Below are 15,736 nucleotides of genomic sequence, written 5' to 3'. Positions count from 1 at the left end.
AAGGATACCTTGTAATCCACACTGACTTCAACAGTGTGGATCTTCAACAAAATTAATATATGCCCGAATATAATCTCCTTCATGTATCAAGTTTTCCAGTTGCATCATTTATGAAGTTAGTTTTGTTTTCCTAACCACAGTTAAGATCAATCATAGTTCAACATTCACATGTATTAATTGTGGTTAGTCTAAACCAGAAGTGGAAGCAACTGATCTTCAATAAATGGAATATACTAGATTCACATGCTTCACTCCACGATTCCTCTTGTACAGTTGTAGGAGCAGTAGTTACCCCTTCTGGCTTAGACAAAAAAAAGTATTTGTGAACCCTAAAGTATGGTTAGTCTTAACTATGATTAGAAAAAGCAAGTAAGCTTCATAAATCGTGGTTTCAGGTCGCAGGTTCGAATCCGGGGAGAGGCGGATGAGCTCCATCTATCAGCTCCAGCTCCTCATGCGGGGACATGAGAGAAGCCTCCCACAAGGATGATAAAAACATCAAATCATCCGGGCGTCCCCTGGGCAATATCCTTGCAGACAGCCAATTCTCTCACACCAGAAGCGACTTGCAGTTTCGCAAGTTGCTCCTGAGATGACAAAAAAAAAGCCCAACCAGATACAATGAAGACATCTGCCCTTGCGCTATGCTACTCTGCTGCTGAGTATGCATGCCCAGTGTGGAACACATCTCACCACACTAAAACAGTGGATGTGGCTCTTAATGAGACATGCCGCATTATCACAGGGTGTCTGCGCCCTACACCACTGGAGAAATTACACTGATTAGCCGGTATAGCACCACCTGACATCCGCCAGGGAGTAGCAACCAATAGTGAAAGGACCAAGGCAGTGACATTTCGGACCCACCCCGTTTGGGTATCAGCCAGCACGCCAACACCTTAAATCAAGAAATAATTTTCTAAGATCTACAGAGACACTCGCTGGAACATCTCAGCAAGCAAGAGTCCAAAAGTGGCAGGCTCAAATCCAGAACCTCAATCAATGGCTGATACCAAAGGAGAGACTCCCTCATGAGCACACAGAAAACTGGGTGACTAGGACGGCGCTGAACAGATTGTGCTCTGGCACCACAAGATGCAGAGCCAACCTCAAGAAATGGGGCTACAAAGTGGAATCCACGACATGTGAGTGTGGAGAAAGCAAGCCACAGACCACTTACTGCAATGCAACCTGAGCCCTGCCACATGCACAATGGAAGACCTTCTTGCGGCAACACCAGAGACACTTCAAGTGGCCAGCTACTGGTCAAAGGACATTTAATAAAATACTAAGTCTGCAAACTTTGTGTTTTGTTTCTTTGTTTTTAAGGCAATACAACTCTTTTGGTTCACTCCTGACACGATCAATAAAATAGCCTTCCAGGAATTTTTGACTTCAACTCCCACATTTCATAATAACTAGTAGGCTGTTAGGAATGGTGGGAGTTGAAGTCCAAAACACCTGGAGGGCTGAAGTTTGCCTATGCCTGCTATAGATGTTAAAAATCAGATACCTCTCCTCCTCAAACAAAGACTGGCAACCCTAAATTCAGATCTAACATGGTTAAATACATAAAAGGATTCAAAACCAGAGCACACAAAGCTATGAGTCTGGATAGATGAATCAGTTGCTTTTGCCTTCTCCTATATCTGTATGTTTTTATATCTCAAGTTTATCTATATAAATAAAAATGTAATGTTCGTTTGTGCTACCATCAGAACTCAAAAACCACTGGGGGAATTGTCACCAAATTTGGACACGATACACCTAACAACCCAATTTATGTTCTCCACTCAAAAAAATATATAATTAACTGGAAAGGACTTACCCCCCACAACGCTGAATGCCTATATAGAGCCTGTGTTAAAAGAACCCTCTCCCTCCGCCCCTCGCTCCCGCACGAGGGAAAAAAACCTCGCTGCCTCCGCCGGGCTGCTGAGAACTCACAGGGATTCTTTGTGTGTGTGTGTGTGTGCCCAGAAACCTCACCCATACTAAGTTATGGGAAGGCATTCTGGGAAATGAAGTCCAGTATTCAAAGAAGGGACAAAAAGGCATGCTCTGTGAGTTAGCAAAGGCTGCCCAGGAAGGCAGAATCAAAACACTCCCAAAAGATGGCCATCCATTTTTACTTTATAGCAACCCTGGGCTATAATATATCTACAATAATAATAATATCTATATATCTATCAATAATATCTATCAATCTATAATAATATTTATGTCTATGACATCTATATGTCTTTAACAAAAATATCTACATTTCTATCATATCTATATGTCTGTAATGATGTCTATATGCCCATAATAATACCTACACGTCTATAATAATATTCATATGTCTATAATTATAATATCTGTCTGTCAAAAATATCTGTACATTTATAACAATAATGCCTATTAGCCTATAATATCTATGTCTATAATAATAATATCTATATAAAGTATAATAATATGTATACAGCTATAATAATAATAGCTATATAATATCTATAAAAGTAACAATAAAAATAATAACATCTATATGTCTATAATAATATCTATAGGTCTGTAATAATATCCATACATCTGTTGCCTGTTTTTGCTCAAAAGATATTGAACCCTATGCTCCTTCTATTTTTTTATCAGTTTTATACTAATTTATGCAATACTTTTGATATGAAATTCATAAATAAATGTCTATAATACTAATACCTATATTGCTTAAATAATAATATTTGTATCTATAATAATAATATCTATATGCCTATAATAATATCTATATGTCTATAATGACAACAATACCTATATAAAATCTTTGAACTGGGTTATATGGCAGTGTGGACTCAGGTAACCCAGGCCCCTTCCACACATCCATATAACCCTTTGGCCTCGAGGAGACTGAAATGGACCTGTATTAGGTTGACACTTTGCCACTTTCGTTGTGTATTGATAGCTTAGAAACCAGCTCTTCCTCTTTTCTTTCTTTCCCATTTCTCCACAATGAGCCACAGCAACGCGTGGATGGGTACAGCTAGTTATATAAAGACATTTGTACATTTGGATAAATCCTAATTAAAGAATGAACAGAAATGAAACGCCTCCCATGCCTAGACACGAGCCAATAAACAGTACAAAAATCAAGGTTAGTGTGGCAGTAGGGCAGTGACTGAGAAGAGAAAGAAGGAACTGCCCTTCAGCAAGAAACAGCATGGTGCGCTTAAGGGTCCATAAGAAAAGGGCATATTCAGGAGTTCAGAAAAAGAAGGAGAAAGCCAGGCACACGCTGCAGCTGAGTTGATTTCATTGTCTAATTTAAACAAAGCAAAATGAGCATTTTTTTCAAGGTCCACCAATGTGTTTTAAACATACAAAGAAGGGGTGCACATCTATAGAATCCCTGAACACAATGAAAGCCAACTAAGAAATCAAAAGTCCCATCTATGCTGCCACATCATGCAGTAAGAAATTGCATTATATGGTCAGTGCAGCCACATCTATATATATAAAAATGCTCTGTGCATAATGAGTGGCTTAAAAACAAAAAAAACAATGAACGAAATCACACCAAATTTGGCAACAAAACGTCTCACAACACAAGGAGTGACCATCGCTCAAAAAATTATGATTTTGTTATTCAGGAGTTGCTGGGATTTATAGTTCACCTACAATCAAAAAGCATTCTGAACTCCATCAACGATGGAATTGAACCAAACTTCGCACACAGAACTCCCATGACCAAGAGAAAATATTGAAAGGGTTTGGTGGGCATTGACCTTGAGTTTGGGAGTTCTAGTTCACTTACATCCAGAGACCACTGTGGACTCAAACAATGATGGATCTGGACCAAACTTGGCACAAGCACTCAATACGCCCAAATATGAACACAGATGGCGTGTGGGGGAAATAGACCTTGACATTTGGGAGTTGTAGTCATTGGGATTCACAGTTCACCTACAATCAAAGAGCATTCTGAACCCCACGAACAACAGAATCGGGGCAAACTTCCCACACAGAATCCCCATGACCAACAGAAAATACTTAAGGCCATCTAATCCAACTCCCTTCACCAGGGCAAGAAAACGTAATCAAAGTCCTCCTGACAAAGAGCCACCCAGCCATCGATATAGATAGATATGATTCACACACACAGAGAGATATAGTATAGACAGAGGTGACTCTAGGTAATTTTCAACAGTAAGCAAACAGTATTTTGGCACACCCCCCCCCCCCCCCCCCCCCACTAATCACTGATATATATTTTCTGTTCGTCGTGGGAGTTCTGTGTGCCATATTTGGTTCAATTCCATCATTGGTGGAGTTCAGAATGCTCTTTAATTGTAGGTGAACTATACATCCCAGTAACTACAACTCGCATATGTCAAGGTCTGTTTTCCCCCAAGAGCGCCTCAAGAGCGCCCCTGGGCAAAATCAACTATACGGCAAATGCTTACTTTGCGTAATGGGTTGAGGCGCCCCTGAGTATAGATTTGAAAGGGACCCTTAAAGAAGGACAATGATATGTTGCATGTTCCAGGGTGGGCAAACCAGACGGTCTCCACATCAACACTGACAAAGAAACAGCAAGAAACTGTTTACCCACAAGCATACAGAAATTACATATATTAGAAACCAACACTTTCTCATTCCTTTATTTTCCAGATCAACAGACTGGGCCACAGCAATGCGTGGCAGGGGACAGCTAGTATAATACAGTTTAACTGCACAGAGCTGCGTTATAAGAGTCTACACCGACCATATTGTGCCGTTTTGAACTTCATTATGTGGCAATGTAGATGGGGCCCTAGATGTACATTCTGAAGTGTATAACACAGCCCTTGCTGCATCCAGATTTGCTTAGTCTAAAATCCTTCAAGGGCCCTTCGAGACAAGCCCAAGTCCCAGGATCTGATCTCAGATTTTCGGTTTATCCTAGATTATCTGTCAATGCGGATTCATATAATCCAGTTTAAAGCAGAAAACCTGGGATCAGATCCTGGGATATAGGGCCTGTCTGGAAGGGCCTTAAGACAATCCTAGTAAAGACTAGGTCATGGAGGAGTCTGCTTAGTACAAAATTCTCCAGGACATTGGCTAAAGAAAGGAGAAAGAAAACTGTACTCTGCTTGCTTTGAGGAAATCAATGGAAGAGAAAGTCATATGTGCTGATGCTCAGAGGAGTAAACTCTGCCCCAGGGCCCTTCCACACAGCCCCATATCCCAGAATATCAAGGCAGAAAATCCCACATTATCTGAATGTGTACTGAGATAACCCAGTTGAAAGCAGGTATTGTGGGATTTTCTGCCTTGATATTCTGGGATATAGGGTTGTGTGGAAGGGCCCTTAGTCCATACTGTCATATATCCCAGTTGAAAGCAGGTATTGTGGGATTTTCTGCCTTGATATTCTGGGATATAGGGTTGTGTGAAAGGGCCCTTAGTCCATACTGCCATATATCCCAGTTGAAAGCAGGTATTGTGGGATTTTCTGCCTTGATATTCTGGGATATAGGGTTGTGTGGAAGGGCCCTTAGTCCATACTGTCATATATCCCAGTTGAAAGCAGGTATTGTGGGATTTTCTGCCTTGATATTCTGGGATATAGGGTTGTGTGGAAGGGCCCTTAGTCCATACTGTCATATATCCCAGTTGAAAGCAGGTATTGTGGGATTTTCTGCCTTGATATTCTGGGATATAGGGTTGTGTGAAAGGGCCCTTAGTCCATACTGCCATATATCCCAGTTGAAAGCAGGTATTGTGGGATTTTCTGCCTTGATATTCTGGGATATAGGGTTGTGTGGAAGGGCCCTTAGTCCATACTGCCATATATCCCAGTTGAAAGCAGGTATTGTGGGATTTTCTGCCTTGATATTCTGGGATATAGGGTTGTGCGGAAGGGCCCTTAGTCCATACTGCCATATATCCCAGTTGAAAGCAGGTATTGTGGGATTTTCTGCCTTGATATTCTGGGATATAGGGTTGTGCGGAAGGGCCCTTAGTCCATACTGCCATATATCCCAGTTGAAAGCAGGTATTGTGGGATTTTCTGCCTTGATATTCTGGGATATATTTATTTATTTATTTGCGATATTTATATGCCACCTTTCTCACCCCGAAGGAGACTCAGAGAGGCTTACAAAGTATATGTATATACAATATATTATATTATTAGCATAGTATAATATCAGTATTATATATTACTAGATTGTACTATACCATTATATTGTAATATTATTAGTAATATTACATGTAATATATAATTATAATATTGTCTTATTATTAGTATTATATTGTATAACATTATAATATTATAAATATTATATGTATATACAATATATTATATTTTTAGCATAGTATAATATCAGTATTATATATTACTAGATTGTACTGTACCATTATATTGTAATATTATTAGTAATATTACATGTAATATATAATTACTAGCCATCCCCTGCCACACGTTGCTGTGGCCCAGTCTGGGGATCTCAAAAATAAAGTAATGAGAAAGTTTTGGTTTCCAATATAAGTAATTTCTTTATGCTTGTGGGTAAACAGTGCTTCTTGCTGTTTCTTTGTCAGTGTTGATGTGGAGATTGTTTGATTTGCCCACTCTGGACCATGTAACATATAATTGTCTTTTTAGGGGTCCCTTTCAAATCTATGATACTATATCTCTGTGTGTGTAAATCATATATATCTATCAATATTTGTGGCTGGATGGCTCTTTGTCAGGAGGGCTTTGATTATGTTTTCTTGCCCTGGTGAAGGGAGCTGGATTGCATGGCCTTAAATATTTTCTGTTGGTCATGTGGGTTCTGTGTGGGAAGTTTGCCCCAATTCTGTCATTGGTGGGCTTCAGAATGCTCCTTGATTATAGGTGAACTATAAACCCCTGTAACTACAACTCCCAAATGTCAAGGTCTGTTTCCCTCAAACTCCATCTGTGATTATATTTGGGCATATTGAGTATTCATGCCAAGTTTGGTCCAGATCCACAGTGCTCTTTAGATGTAGGTGAACTACAACTCCAAAACTGAAGGTCAATGCCCACCAAACGATTCTGTTGGTCATGGGAGTCCTATGGTTCTATTCCATCGTTGGTGGAGTCCAGAATGCTCTTTGATTATAGGTGAACTATATACCCCAGCAACTACAACTCCCAAATGACAAAATCATAATTTTTTGTGTGATGGTCACTCCTTGCATTGTGAGACATTTTGTTGCCAAATTTGGTGTGATTTCGTTCATTGGTTCTTTTGTTTTTAGGGTACTCATTACGTACAGAGCATTTTTATATATATAAACAATATTGTATTATTATTAGTATTAAATTATATTACATTATATTATAAATATTCTATGTATATACAATATATTATATTATTAGCATAGTACAATATCAGTATTATATATTAGTATATTGTACTATATTGTAATATTATTAGTAATATTGCATGTAATACAAAATACATGTTTTACCAGGACATCTGTAGGGATCCGTAGGAATATCGGGCTGTGTGGAAGAGGCCTTAGTCCACACTGCTATATATCCCAGTTCAAAGCAGATATTGTGGGATTTTCTGCCTTGATATTCTGGGATATAGGGCTGTGTGGAAGGGGCCTTAGTCCATACTGCCATATATCCCAGTTCAAAGCAGATATTGTGGGATTTTCCGCCTTGATATTCTGGGATATAGGGCTGTGTGGAAGGGGCCTTAGTCCATACTGCCATATATCCCAGTTCAAAGCAGATATTGTGGGATTTTCTGCCTTGATATTCTGGGATATAGGGCTGTGTGGAAGGGGCCTTAGTCCATACTGCCATATATCCCAGTTCAAAGCAGATATTGTGGGATTTTCTGCCTTGATATTCTGGGATATAGGGCTGTGTGGAAGGGGCCTTAGTCCATACTGCCATATATCCCAGTTCAAGGCAGATATTGTGGGATTTTCTGCCTTGATATTCTGGGATATAGGGCTGTGTGGAAGGGGCCTTAGTCCACACTGCCATATATCCCAGTTCAAAGCAGATGTGTGATTGTATTCAACTGTGTGGAAGGGGCCCCAGAGACTTTGGCTTGGAGTGATGTAGAAGGGGATGATGGGAGGAAGAATCAAAGTGTTGGTGGGTCAAAAGGAGGGGAGGAGTGGGAGGCCCAGCAGAAGGGGCTCACTAGCAAGGGATGGACAATGGTCCAGGAACATTTCTTTTGGCTGGCTTTCACCACTGTAATTAAGAAGGACACGATGGGGGGGGGGGGGTTTCTCCCTAATTTCCCCCATTATTGATTCAATCCAAGCCTCTAATATATTATTTTGATTTTTATAAGAATCATGTTTGTGTTGTGAATGCAAAAAACAGCTGCAAATCCATTGTAAACCATTCCCTCATTCATTCATTCATTATCACCAAAGGCGAAGATACAAGTTAAGAAAAGTCAAAGAGCTAAACGAGGGGCAAAAAAATAATGAAATTATTTTATTTTTAAGTACAATAATGATTCAAGCTTAAATTTGGGGTTGGGGGCTGCTCCGAAGATGCCACTAACCTGAGATGGATTGTTTCAAAAGGATGCTCGAAGCAGAAAAGGTGGATGTGGGAAAAGATTTACAATTAGTTTGTGATCATTAACTATTATACTATGTTTTGTTGTACTATTTTATTTGTTACTTTGTATATTTTGTTATGATTTTTTTCCTGTTTTGTGTCTAATTATATTGTATTATTTTTGGGCTTGGCCTCATGTCAGCCGCCCCGAGTCCCCTTTGGGGAGATGGTGGCGGGTTATAAATAAAGATTATTATTATTACTATTATTATTATTATTATCTATATAAATAAAAATGTGATGTTCATTTGTGGGATTAACAGAACTCAAAAAGCACTGGATGAATTGACACCAAATTTTGACACAAGACACCTAACAACCCAATGTATGTCCTTCACTCAAAAAAATTGATTTTGTCATTTGGGAGTTGCCGTTGCTGGGATTTATAGTTCACCTACAATCAAAGAGCATTCTGAACCCCACCAACAATGGAATTGAACCAAACTTGGCACACAGTACTTCCATGACTAACAGAAAATACTGGAAGGGTTTGGTGGGCAGTGTCCTTTGGTTTTGCAGTTGTAGTTCACCTACATCCAGAGATAACTGTGGACTCAAACAATGATGGATCTGGACCAAACTCCACACGAATACTCCATATGCCCAAATGTGAACACTGGTGGAGTTTGGGGAAAATAGAATCTTGACATTTGGGAGTTGTAGTTCCTGAGATTTATAGTTCAACTACAATCGCAGAGCATTCTGAACCCCACCAACGATAGAATTGAACCAAACTTGGCACACTGTTCTTCCATGACTAACAGAAAATACTGGAAGGGTTTGGAAAGCAGTGTCCTTTGGTTTTGGAGTTGTAGTTCACTACATCCAGTGATCACTGTGGATTCAAACAATGATGGATCTGGATGAGTGATTGATTATCGGAACACGGAATAATGGATAACGAGTTTGGATTCTGATTTCATTGATGAGACCTGATGGATTTGTTATATTTGTTGTATTGATGTACTGATGTATTGGTGCTGATGTTTAATGATTTCTGATGCTATTGCTTTTAAATGCCCAATGATTTTGTATTGTGTATACTGAAACTGTTGTTAAGCGCTCTGAGTCGCCTAAGGGCTGAGAAGAGCGGTATACAAATAAAGTATTCAATTCAATCTGGACCAAACTCTACATGAATACTCAATATGCCCAAATGTGAACACTGGTGGAGGTAGGGGAAAATAGAATCTTGACATTTGGGAGTTGTAGTTGCTGGGATTTATAGTTCACCTACAATCACAGAGCATTCTGAACCCCACCAACGATGGAATTGAACCAAACTTGGCACACAGTTCTCCCATGACCAACAGAAAATACTGGAAAGGTTTGGTGGGCAGCGTCCTTTGGTTTTGGAGTTGTAGTTCACCTACATCCAGAGGTCACTGTGGACTCAAACAATGATGGAACTGGACCAAACTCTACATGAAGATGACAGGGCCAATTGGATTTGATGCGGATGGTTAGGACGGTTTTAAATTGTGTTATTTTAAATGGTGTATTTTAATATTTAGATAAATGTTTTTAATGTTTATGTATTGTACCCAGGCATTGAATGTTTGCCATGTATATGTTGTGCTCCGCTCTGAGTCCCCTTCGGGGCGAGAAGGGCAGAATATAAATGTTTTAAATAAATAATAAATGAATACTCAGTATGCCCAAATGTGAACACTGGTGGAGTTTGGGGAAAATAGAATCTTGACATTTGGGAGCTGTAGATGCTGGGATTTATAGTTCACCTACAATCAAAGAGCATTCTGAACTCCACCAACAATAGAATTGGGCCACAGAACCCTGATGTGGGCCACAGCAACGCATGGCAGGGGATGGCTAGTTATTATTATATTTTTAATCATAGTGTTGTCAAAATATGTCAATGTTCACATTCGGAATATTATATTTTCTTTTTTAAAAATCCAAATAATAATGATGTTGATGATGGATGAGTATATATTTCAGAGGCTCAAATCTATATAAATAAAAATGTAATGTTCGTTTGTGGTATCCACAGAACACAAAAACCACTGGGGCAATTGGCACCAAATTTGGACACAATACACCTAACAACCCAATGTATGTTCTCCACTCAAAAAAATTTATTTTGTCATTTGGGAGTTGTAGTTGCTGGGATTTGTAGTTCACCTACAATCAAAGGGCATTCTGAACACCATCGATGATGGAATTGAACCAAACTTGGCACACAGTTCTCCCATGACCAACAGAAAATACTGGAAGAATTTGACGGCCATTGACCTTCAGTTTTGGCTTTGTAGTTCACCTACATCCAGAGAGCACTCAAGCAATGATGGATCTGGACCAAACTCTACACGAATACTCCATATACCCAAATGTGAACACTGGTGGAGTTTGGGGAAAATAGAATCTTGACATTTGGGAGTTGTAGTTGCTGGGATTTATAGTTCACCTACAATCGCAGAGCATTCTGAACCCCACCAACAATGGAATTGAACCAAACTTGGCACACAGTTCTCCCATGACCAACAGAAAACGCTGGAAGAGTTTGATGGCCATTGACCTTCAGTTTTGGCTTTGTAGTTCACCTACATCCAGAGAGCACTCAAGCAATGATGGATCTGGACCAAACTTGGCACAGATACTCAATATGCCCAAATGTGAACACTGGTGGAGTTTGGGGAAAATAGAATCTTGACATTCGGGAGTTGTAGTTGCTGGGATTTATAGTTCACCTACAATCGCAGAGCATTCTGAACCCCACCAACAATGGAATTGAACCAAACTTGGCACACAGTTCTCCCATGACCAACAGAAAACGCTGGAAGAGTTTGATGGCCATTGACCTTCAGTTTTGGCTTTGTAGTTCACCTACATCCAGAGAGCACTCAAGCAATAATGGATCTGGACCAAACTTGGCACAGATACTCAATATGCCCAAATGGGAACACTGGTGGAGTTTGGGGAAAATAGAATCTTGACATTTGGGAGTTGTAGTTGCTGGGATTTATAGTTCACCTACAATCGCAGAGCATTCTGAACCCCACCAACGATAGAATTGGGCCACAGAACCCTGATGTGGGCCACAGCAACGCGTGGCAGGGGACGGCTAGTTATTATTATATTTTTAATCATAGTGTTGTCAAAATATGTCAATGTTCACATTCACAATATTATAATAATAATGATGTTGATGATGGATGAGTTGATTATATATTTCAGAGGCTGAAATAAGAGCAATAAAAAGGGGAGAAAAGAGGAGGGGGAGGATGGGAATAGGAAGACACGGGTACAGGCATTCACACGTTCACCCTCTTACCATCCAAGGTGAGATTCCGGCTAAGGATGCTCTGCTTCCTTCCAATTCTCCCCGCCCCCTCCTCCTCCTCCTCTTCAGGTGGGATGCTCCCACCCGCGATGCCCTCTCCCAGGTCCGTCCACACGGGCTTGCACTCATTCATTCAGCGAGCCATCCCCGCGCATGCGCAATCCACCCTCCCCATCCCCTCCCGCGGCGCCCTTTCGCTTACCGGGCGGCCCAGGAGTTCCAGCGCGGGCGGGGACGGCGAACAAAGAAGAAGGTGACTGCCTGCGTCTCTCAAAGAGATGCTCTCTCCTCCTCCTCCTCCCCCGCCCTTCGCCTGCGCGCCTCCTGCTGGGCTCGCGTGGGCGCGCTCCCCACAGGCTTTCTTTCTTCCTTTCTTTCTTTTGCGCGTTCCTTAACCGGCTCAACGAGGCTCCCTCTCGACGCACCAATCAGAGCGGATTTCACAACCCTCACTCAGGGTGTTACGCCCGCCTCCTTCGCTTAGACTCAGACTCCGAGCGCCAGCCAATCAGAAAAGATGGGCGGGAAGTCTAGAGAATGAGGCTTTCTCTTAACAGCCAATAGCGACACGCTTTACATTTCTACACCGGCCTTTGCTATTTCTCTGCCCATAAGTGACGCGGCCTGTTATGCTTCTTTGAATGCAAATATGTCTCTCCTCCTCTTTTGTCTCTGCCTCAGCCAATGACGTAGAGAAAGGGGCGGGCTTCCCAGTCGTACGGGGGCGCGCCTCGCGAGGCAAAGGAGCGCGCTTTGGCAGCGCGAGGGCTGTGCCCATCCCCCCAACCAGCCGGCCGCGGCGTCGGTGCGCATGCGCATTGCGGCCACCACTGCGGCTGAGGAGAATATTGGGGGAAGGGGGATTTGCGAGGCAGGCAACGAGCTCTGAAGGGAGGATTTTACCTCTCTATTGAAACATTCACACCCAGCTCCAGCAGAGAAGAGCTCTTTGCCCCACCACAGTCATTCCACAGATATATAAACCCATTTTCCTAGAAAGAAAATGTTTCAAAAAGTGTTCTGAAATTAGATTAAAGGACAATGGTGACACCAAAGTAAATCCCTTTAAAAGACATTAGGAAGAATCATAGAATCAAAGAGTTGGAAGAGACCTCATGGGCCATCCAGTCCAACCCCCTGCCAAGAAGCAGGAACATCGCATTCAAATAACCCCCGACAGATGGCCATCCAGCCTCTGTTTAAAAAGAAGGGTTGACTCTTGTACTTCGTCCCACCCTGGTCTTTCTGGAGATATATAAACCCTTTTTCCTAGTTCCAACAGACCTCACTACCTCTGAGGATGCTTGCCATAGATGCAGGCGAAATGTCAGGAGAGAATGCCTCTAGAACATGGCCATATAGCCCGAAAAAACCTACAACAACCCAGTGATTCCAGCCATGAAAGCCTTTGACAAGACATTGACACCTCTCTGTGTTCATGTTTTGTTTAAACAGCCCGAAAAACCTACAACAACCCATGTTTTTATTTCTTGGCAAAATAAGAATTAGGCCCATCTCAAAACGTGCAGAAATGGGAATCCTTTCCGTGAAACCAGACTGCTCAGGAAAGGAACATTTTAGGGGCCTCTCTGAGGCGATGTGCACATTTTTGAGAGGTTTATTTTTCCCTCAGGGAAATGACTTAGAGAAGACAATGATTCTGGGGGAAATGGAAGGAAAAAGGAAGAGGGGCCGACCAAGGGCAAGATGGAAGGATGGCATCCTTGAAGTGACTGGCTTGACCTTGAAGGAGCTGGGGGTGGTGACGGCCGACAGGGAGCTCTGGCATGGGCTGGTCCATGAGGTCACGAAGAGTCGGAAGCGACTGAACGAATGAACAACAACAAGGAAATGACATATCATATATCATATAACAGAAATATCACACAGGAAGGCACAAAACTGAGGAAAAGATGCAGCCACTCAAGGACGAGGCCCACCAAAGTTACCTTGACTGTATTTTAATGTGTATGATCAGGGGCGTCTCAACCCATTACGCAAAGTAAGCATTTGCAGTATAGTTGATTTTGCCCAGGGGCACTCTTGAAGCACTCTTGGGGAAAAACAGACCTTGACATATGCGAGTTGTAGTTACTGGGATGTATAGTTCACCTACAATCAAAGAGCATTCTGAACTCCACCAATGATGGAATTGAACCAATTATGGCACACAGAAGTCCCACGATGAACAGAAAATATATATCAGTGATTGGTTGGGGGGGGGGGATACTGTTTGCTTACCATTGAAAAGTACCTAGGGCCGCCTCTGTGTATGATCCACCAAGAAAATCCAAAAAATGCTACGTTCAGCAAAGGACAAGAGGGATCATACAAATATACATCAAGGGAACCACTGACCGCATAGGGAAGCTGATGAGGAAACACAACATACAAAGTATCTACAAACCCACCAAGAAAATCCAACAAATGCTACGTTCAGCAAAGGACAAGAGGGATCCTCTCACTTCTGCAGGAGTCTACCGGGTACCATGCAGCTGTGTACAAGTCTACATAGGGACCTTACTTCACTTTCACTTAGGCGATCCCTCGCTTTCCGAGGATGATTGTCTTCCAATATTCTTGTGGGTCCGTATGTGGCTGTGGAGCCCTATTCTTGCTCTGCATCTTCTTCTTCTTCATTGGTTTCCAGGTAGAAGGCGGTCTCGGCCGGGGTTGGCTTGACGCGCCTTCCTCTTGGCACGTTTCTCTTTTTCACCCTCCACTCGTGCCTCCTCAAATTCTGCAGCACTGCTGGTCACAGCTGACCTCCAGCTGGAGTGGTCAAGGGCCAGGGCTTCCCAGTTCTCAGTGTCTATGCCAGAGATTTTAAGGTTGGCTTTGAGCCCATCTTTAAATCTCTTTTCCTGCCCACCCACATTCCGTTTTCCGTTCTTGAGTTCGGAGTAGAGCAACTGCTTTGGGAGACGGTGGTCAGGCATCCGGACAACATGGCCGGTCCAGCGGAGCTGATGGTGGAGGACCATCGCTTCAATGCTGGTGGTCTTTGCTTCTTCCAGCACGCTGACATTTGTCAGCTTGTCTTCCCAAGAGATTTGCAGGATTTTTCGGAGGCAGCGCTGATGGAATCGTTCCAGGAGTTGCATGTGACGTCTGTAGACAGTCCACGTCTCACAGGCATAGAGCAGGGTTGGGAGGACAATAGCTTTATAAACAATCACCTTGGTATCCCTACGGATGTCCCGGTCCTCGAACACTCTCTGCTTCATTCGGAAAAATGCTGCGCTTGCAGAGCTCAGGCGACGTATTTCGGTGTCGATGTTGACTTTGGTGGAGAGGTGGCTGCCAAGGTAGCGGAAATGATCAACATTTTCTAGTGTTACACCATTAAGCTGTATCACTGGCATTGGAGAGGGGTTGGCTGGTGCCTGCTGGAAAAGCACCTTGGTTTTTTCAATGTTCAATGACAAGCCGAGCTTCTCGTATGCTTCTGCAAAGGTGTTTAGAGTGGCTTGTAGATCTTATTCTGAATGCGCACAGACGACGTTGTCATCAGCATACTGGAGTTCTATAAGAGATGTTGTTGTGACCTTGGTTTTGGCTTTCAGTCTGCTGAGGTTGAATAGCTTGCCATCTGTCCGATAGATGATTTCCACTCCAATGGGAAGCTTCCCGTCAACAAGGTGAAGTATCATAGTGATGAAGATGGAGAATAGAGTTGGGGCAATAACACATCCCTGTTTGACACCCGATTCCACCTTAAATGGGTCACTTTGGGAGCCACTGCTGTCCAAAACTGTTGCCATCATGTCATCATGGAGGAGCCGCAGGATGTTCACAAATTTGTTTGGGCACCCGATTTTTTGGAGGATGGTCCAGAGAGCGCTGCG

At 42.3% G+C, this 15,736-nt stretch overlaps 1 protein-coding gene across 8 annotated transcripts in view; it reads right to left on the bottom strand.

The window, feature by feature from the left end:
• The window catches only part of SMARCA4 (SWI/SNF related, matrix associated, actin dependent regulator of chromatin, subfamily a, member 4), a 114,495-nt gene extending 102,163 nt beyond the window's left edge, over positions 1-12,332 (bottom strand). For 7 of the 8 annotated variants that reach the window (XM_060763327.2, XM_060763329.2, XM_060763331.2 and 4 more), the window contains exon 1: positions 12,091-12,332. The gene's annotated coding sequence lies outside the window, so the exon portion shown is untranslated. Of the gene's footprint in view, positions 1-11,879; positions 12,040-12,090 lie in introns of those variants that run through there. The other variant, XM_060763328.2, reaches the window with a different exon arrangement.
• Positions 12,333-15,736: the final 3,404 nt, after the last annotated feature.

Source organism: Anolis sagrei, chromosome 2 (genome assembly GCF_037176765.1).
Source record: "Anolis sagrei isolate rAnoSag1 chromosome 2, rAnoSag1.mat, whole genome shotgun sequence".
NCBI lineage: Eukaryota > Metazoa > Chordata > Lepidosauria > Squamata > Dactyloidae > Anolis > Anolis sagrei.
Note: the sequence above shows the minus strand (reverse complement) of the source record. Positions and strands in the feature narration are given on the sequence as shown.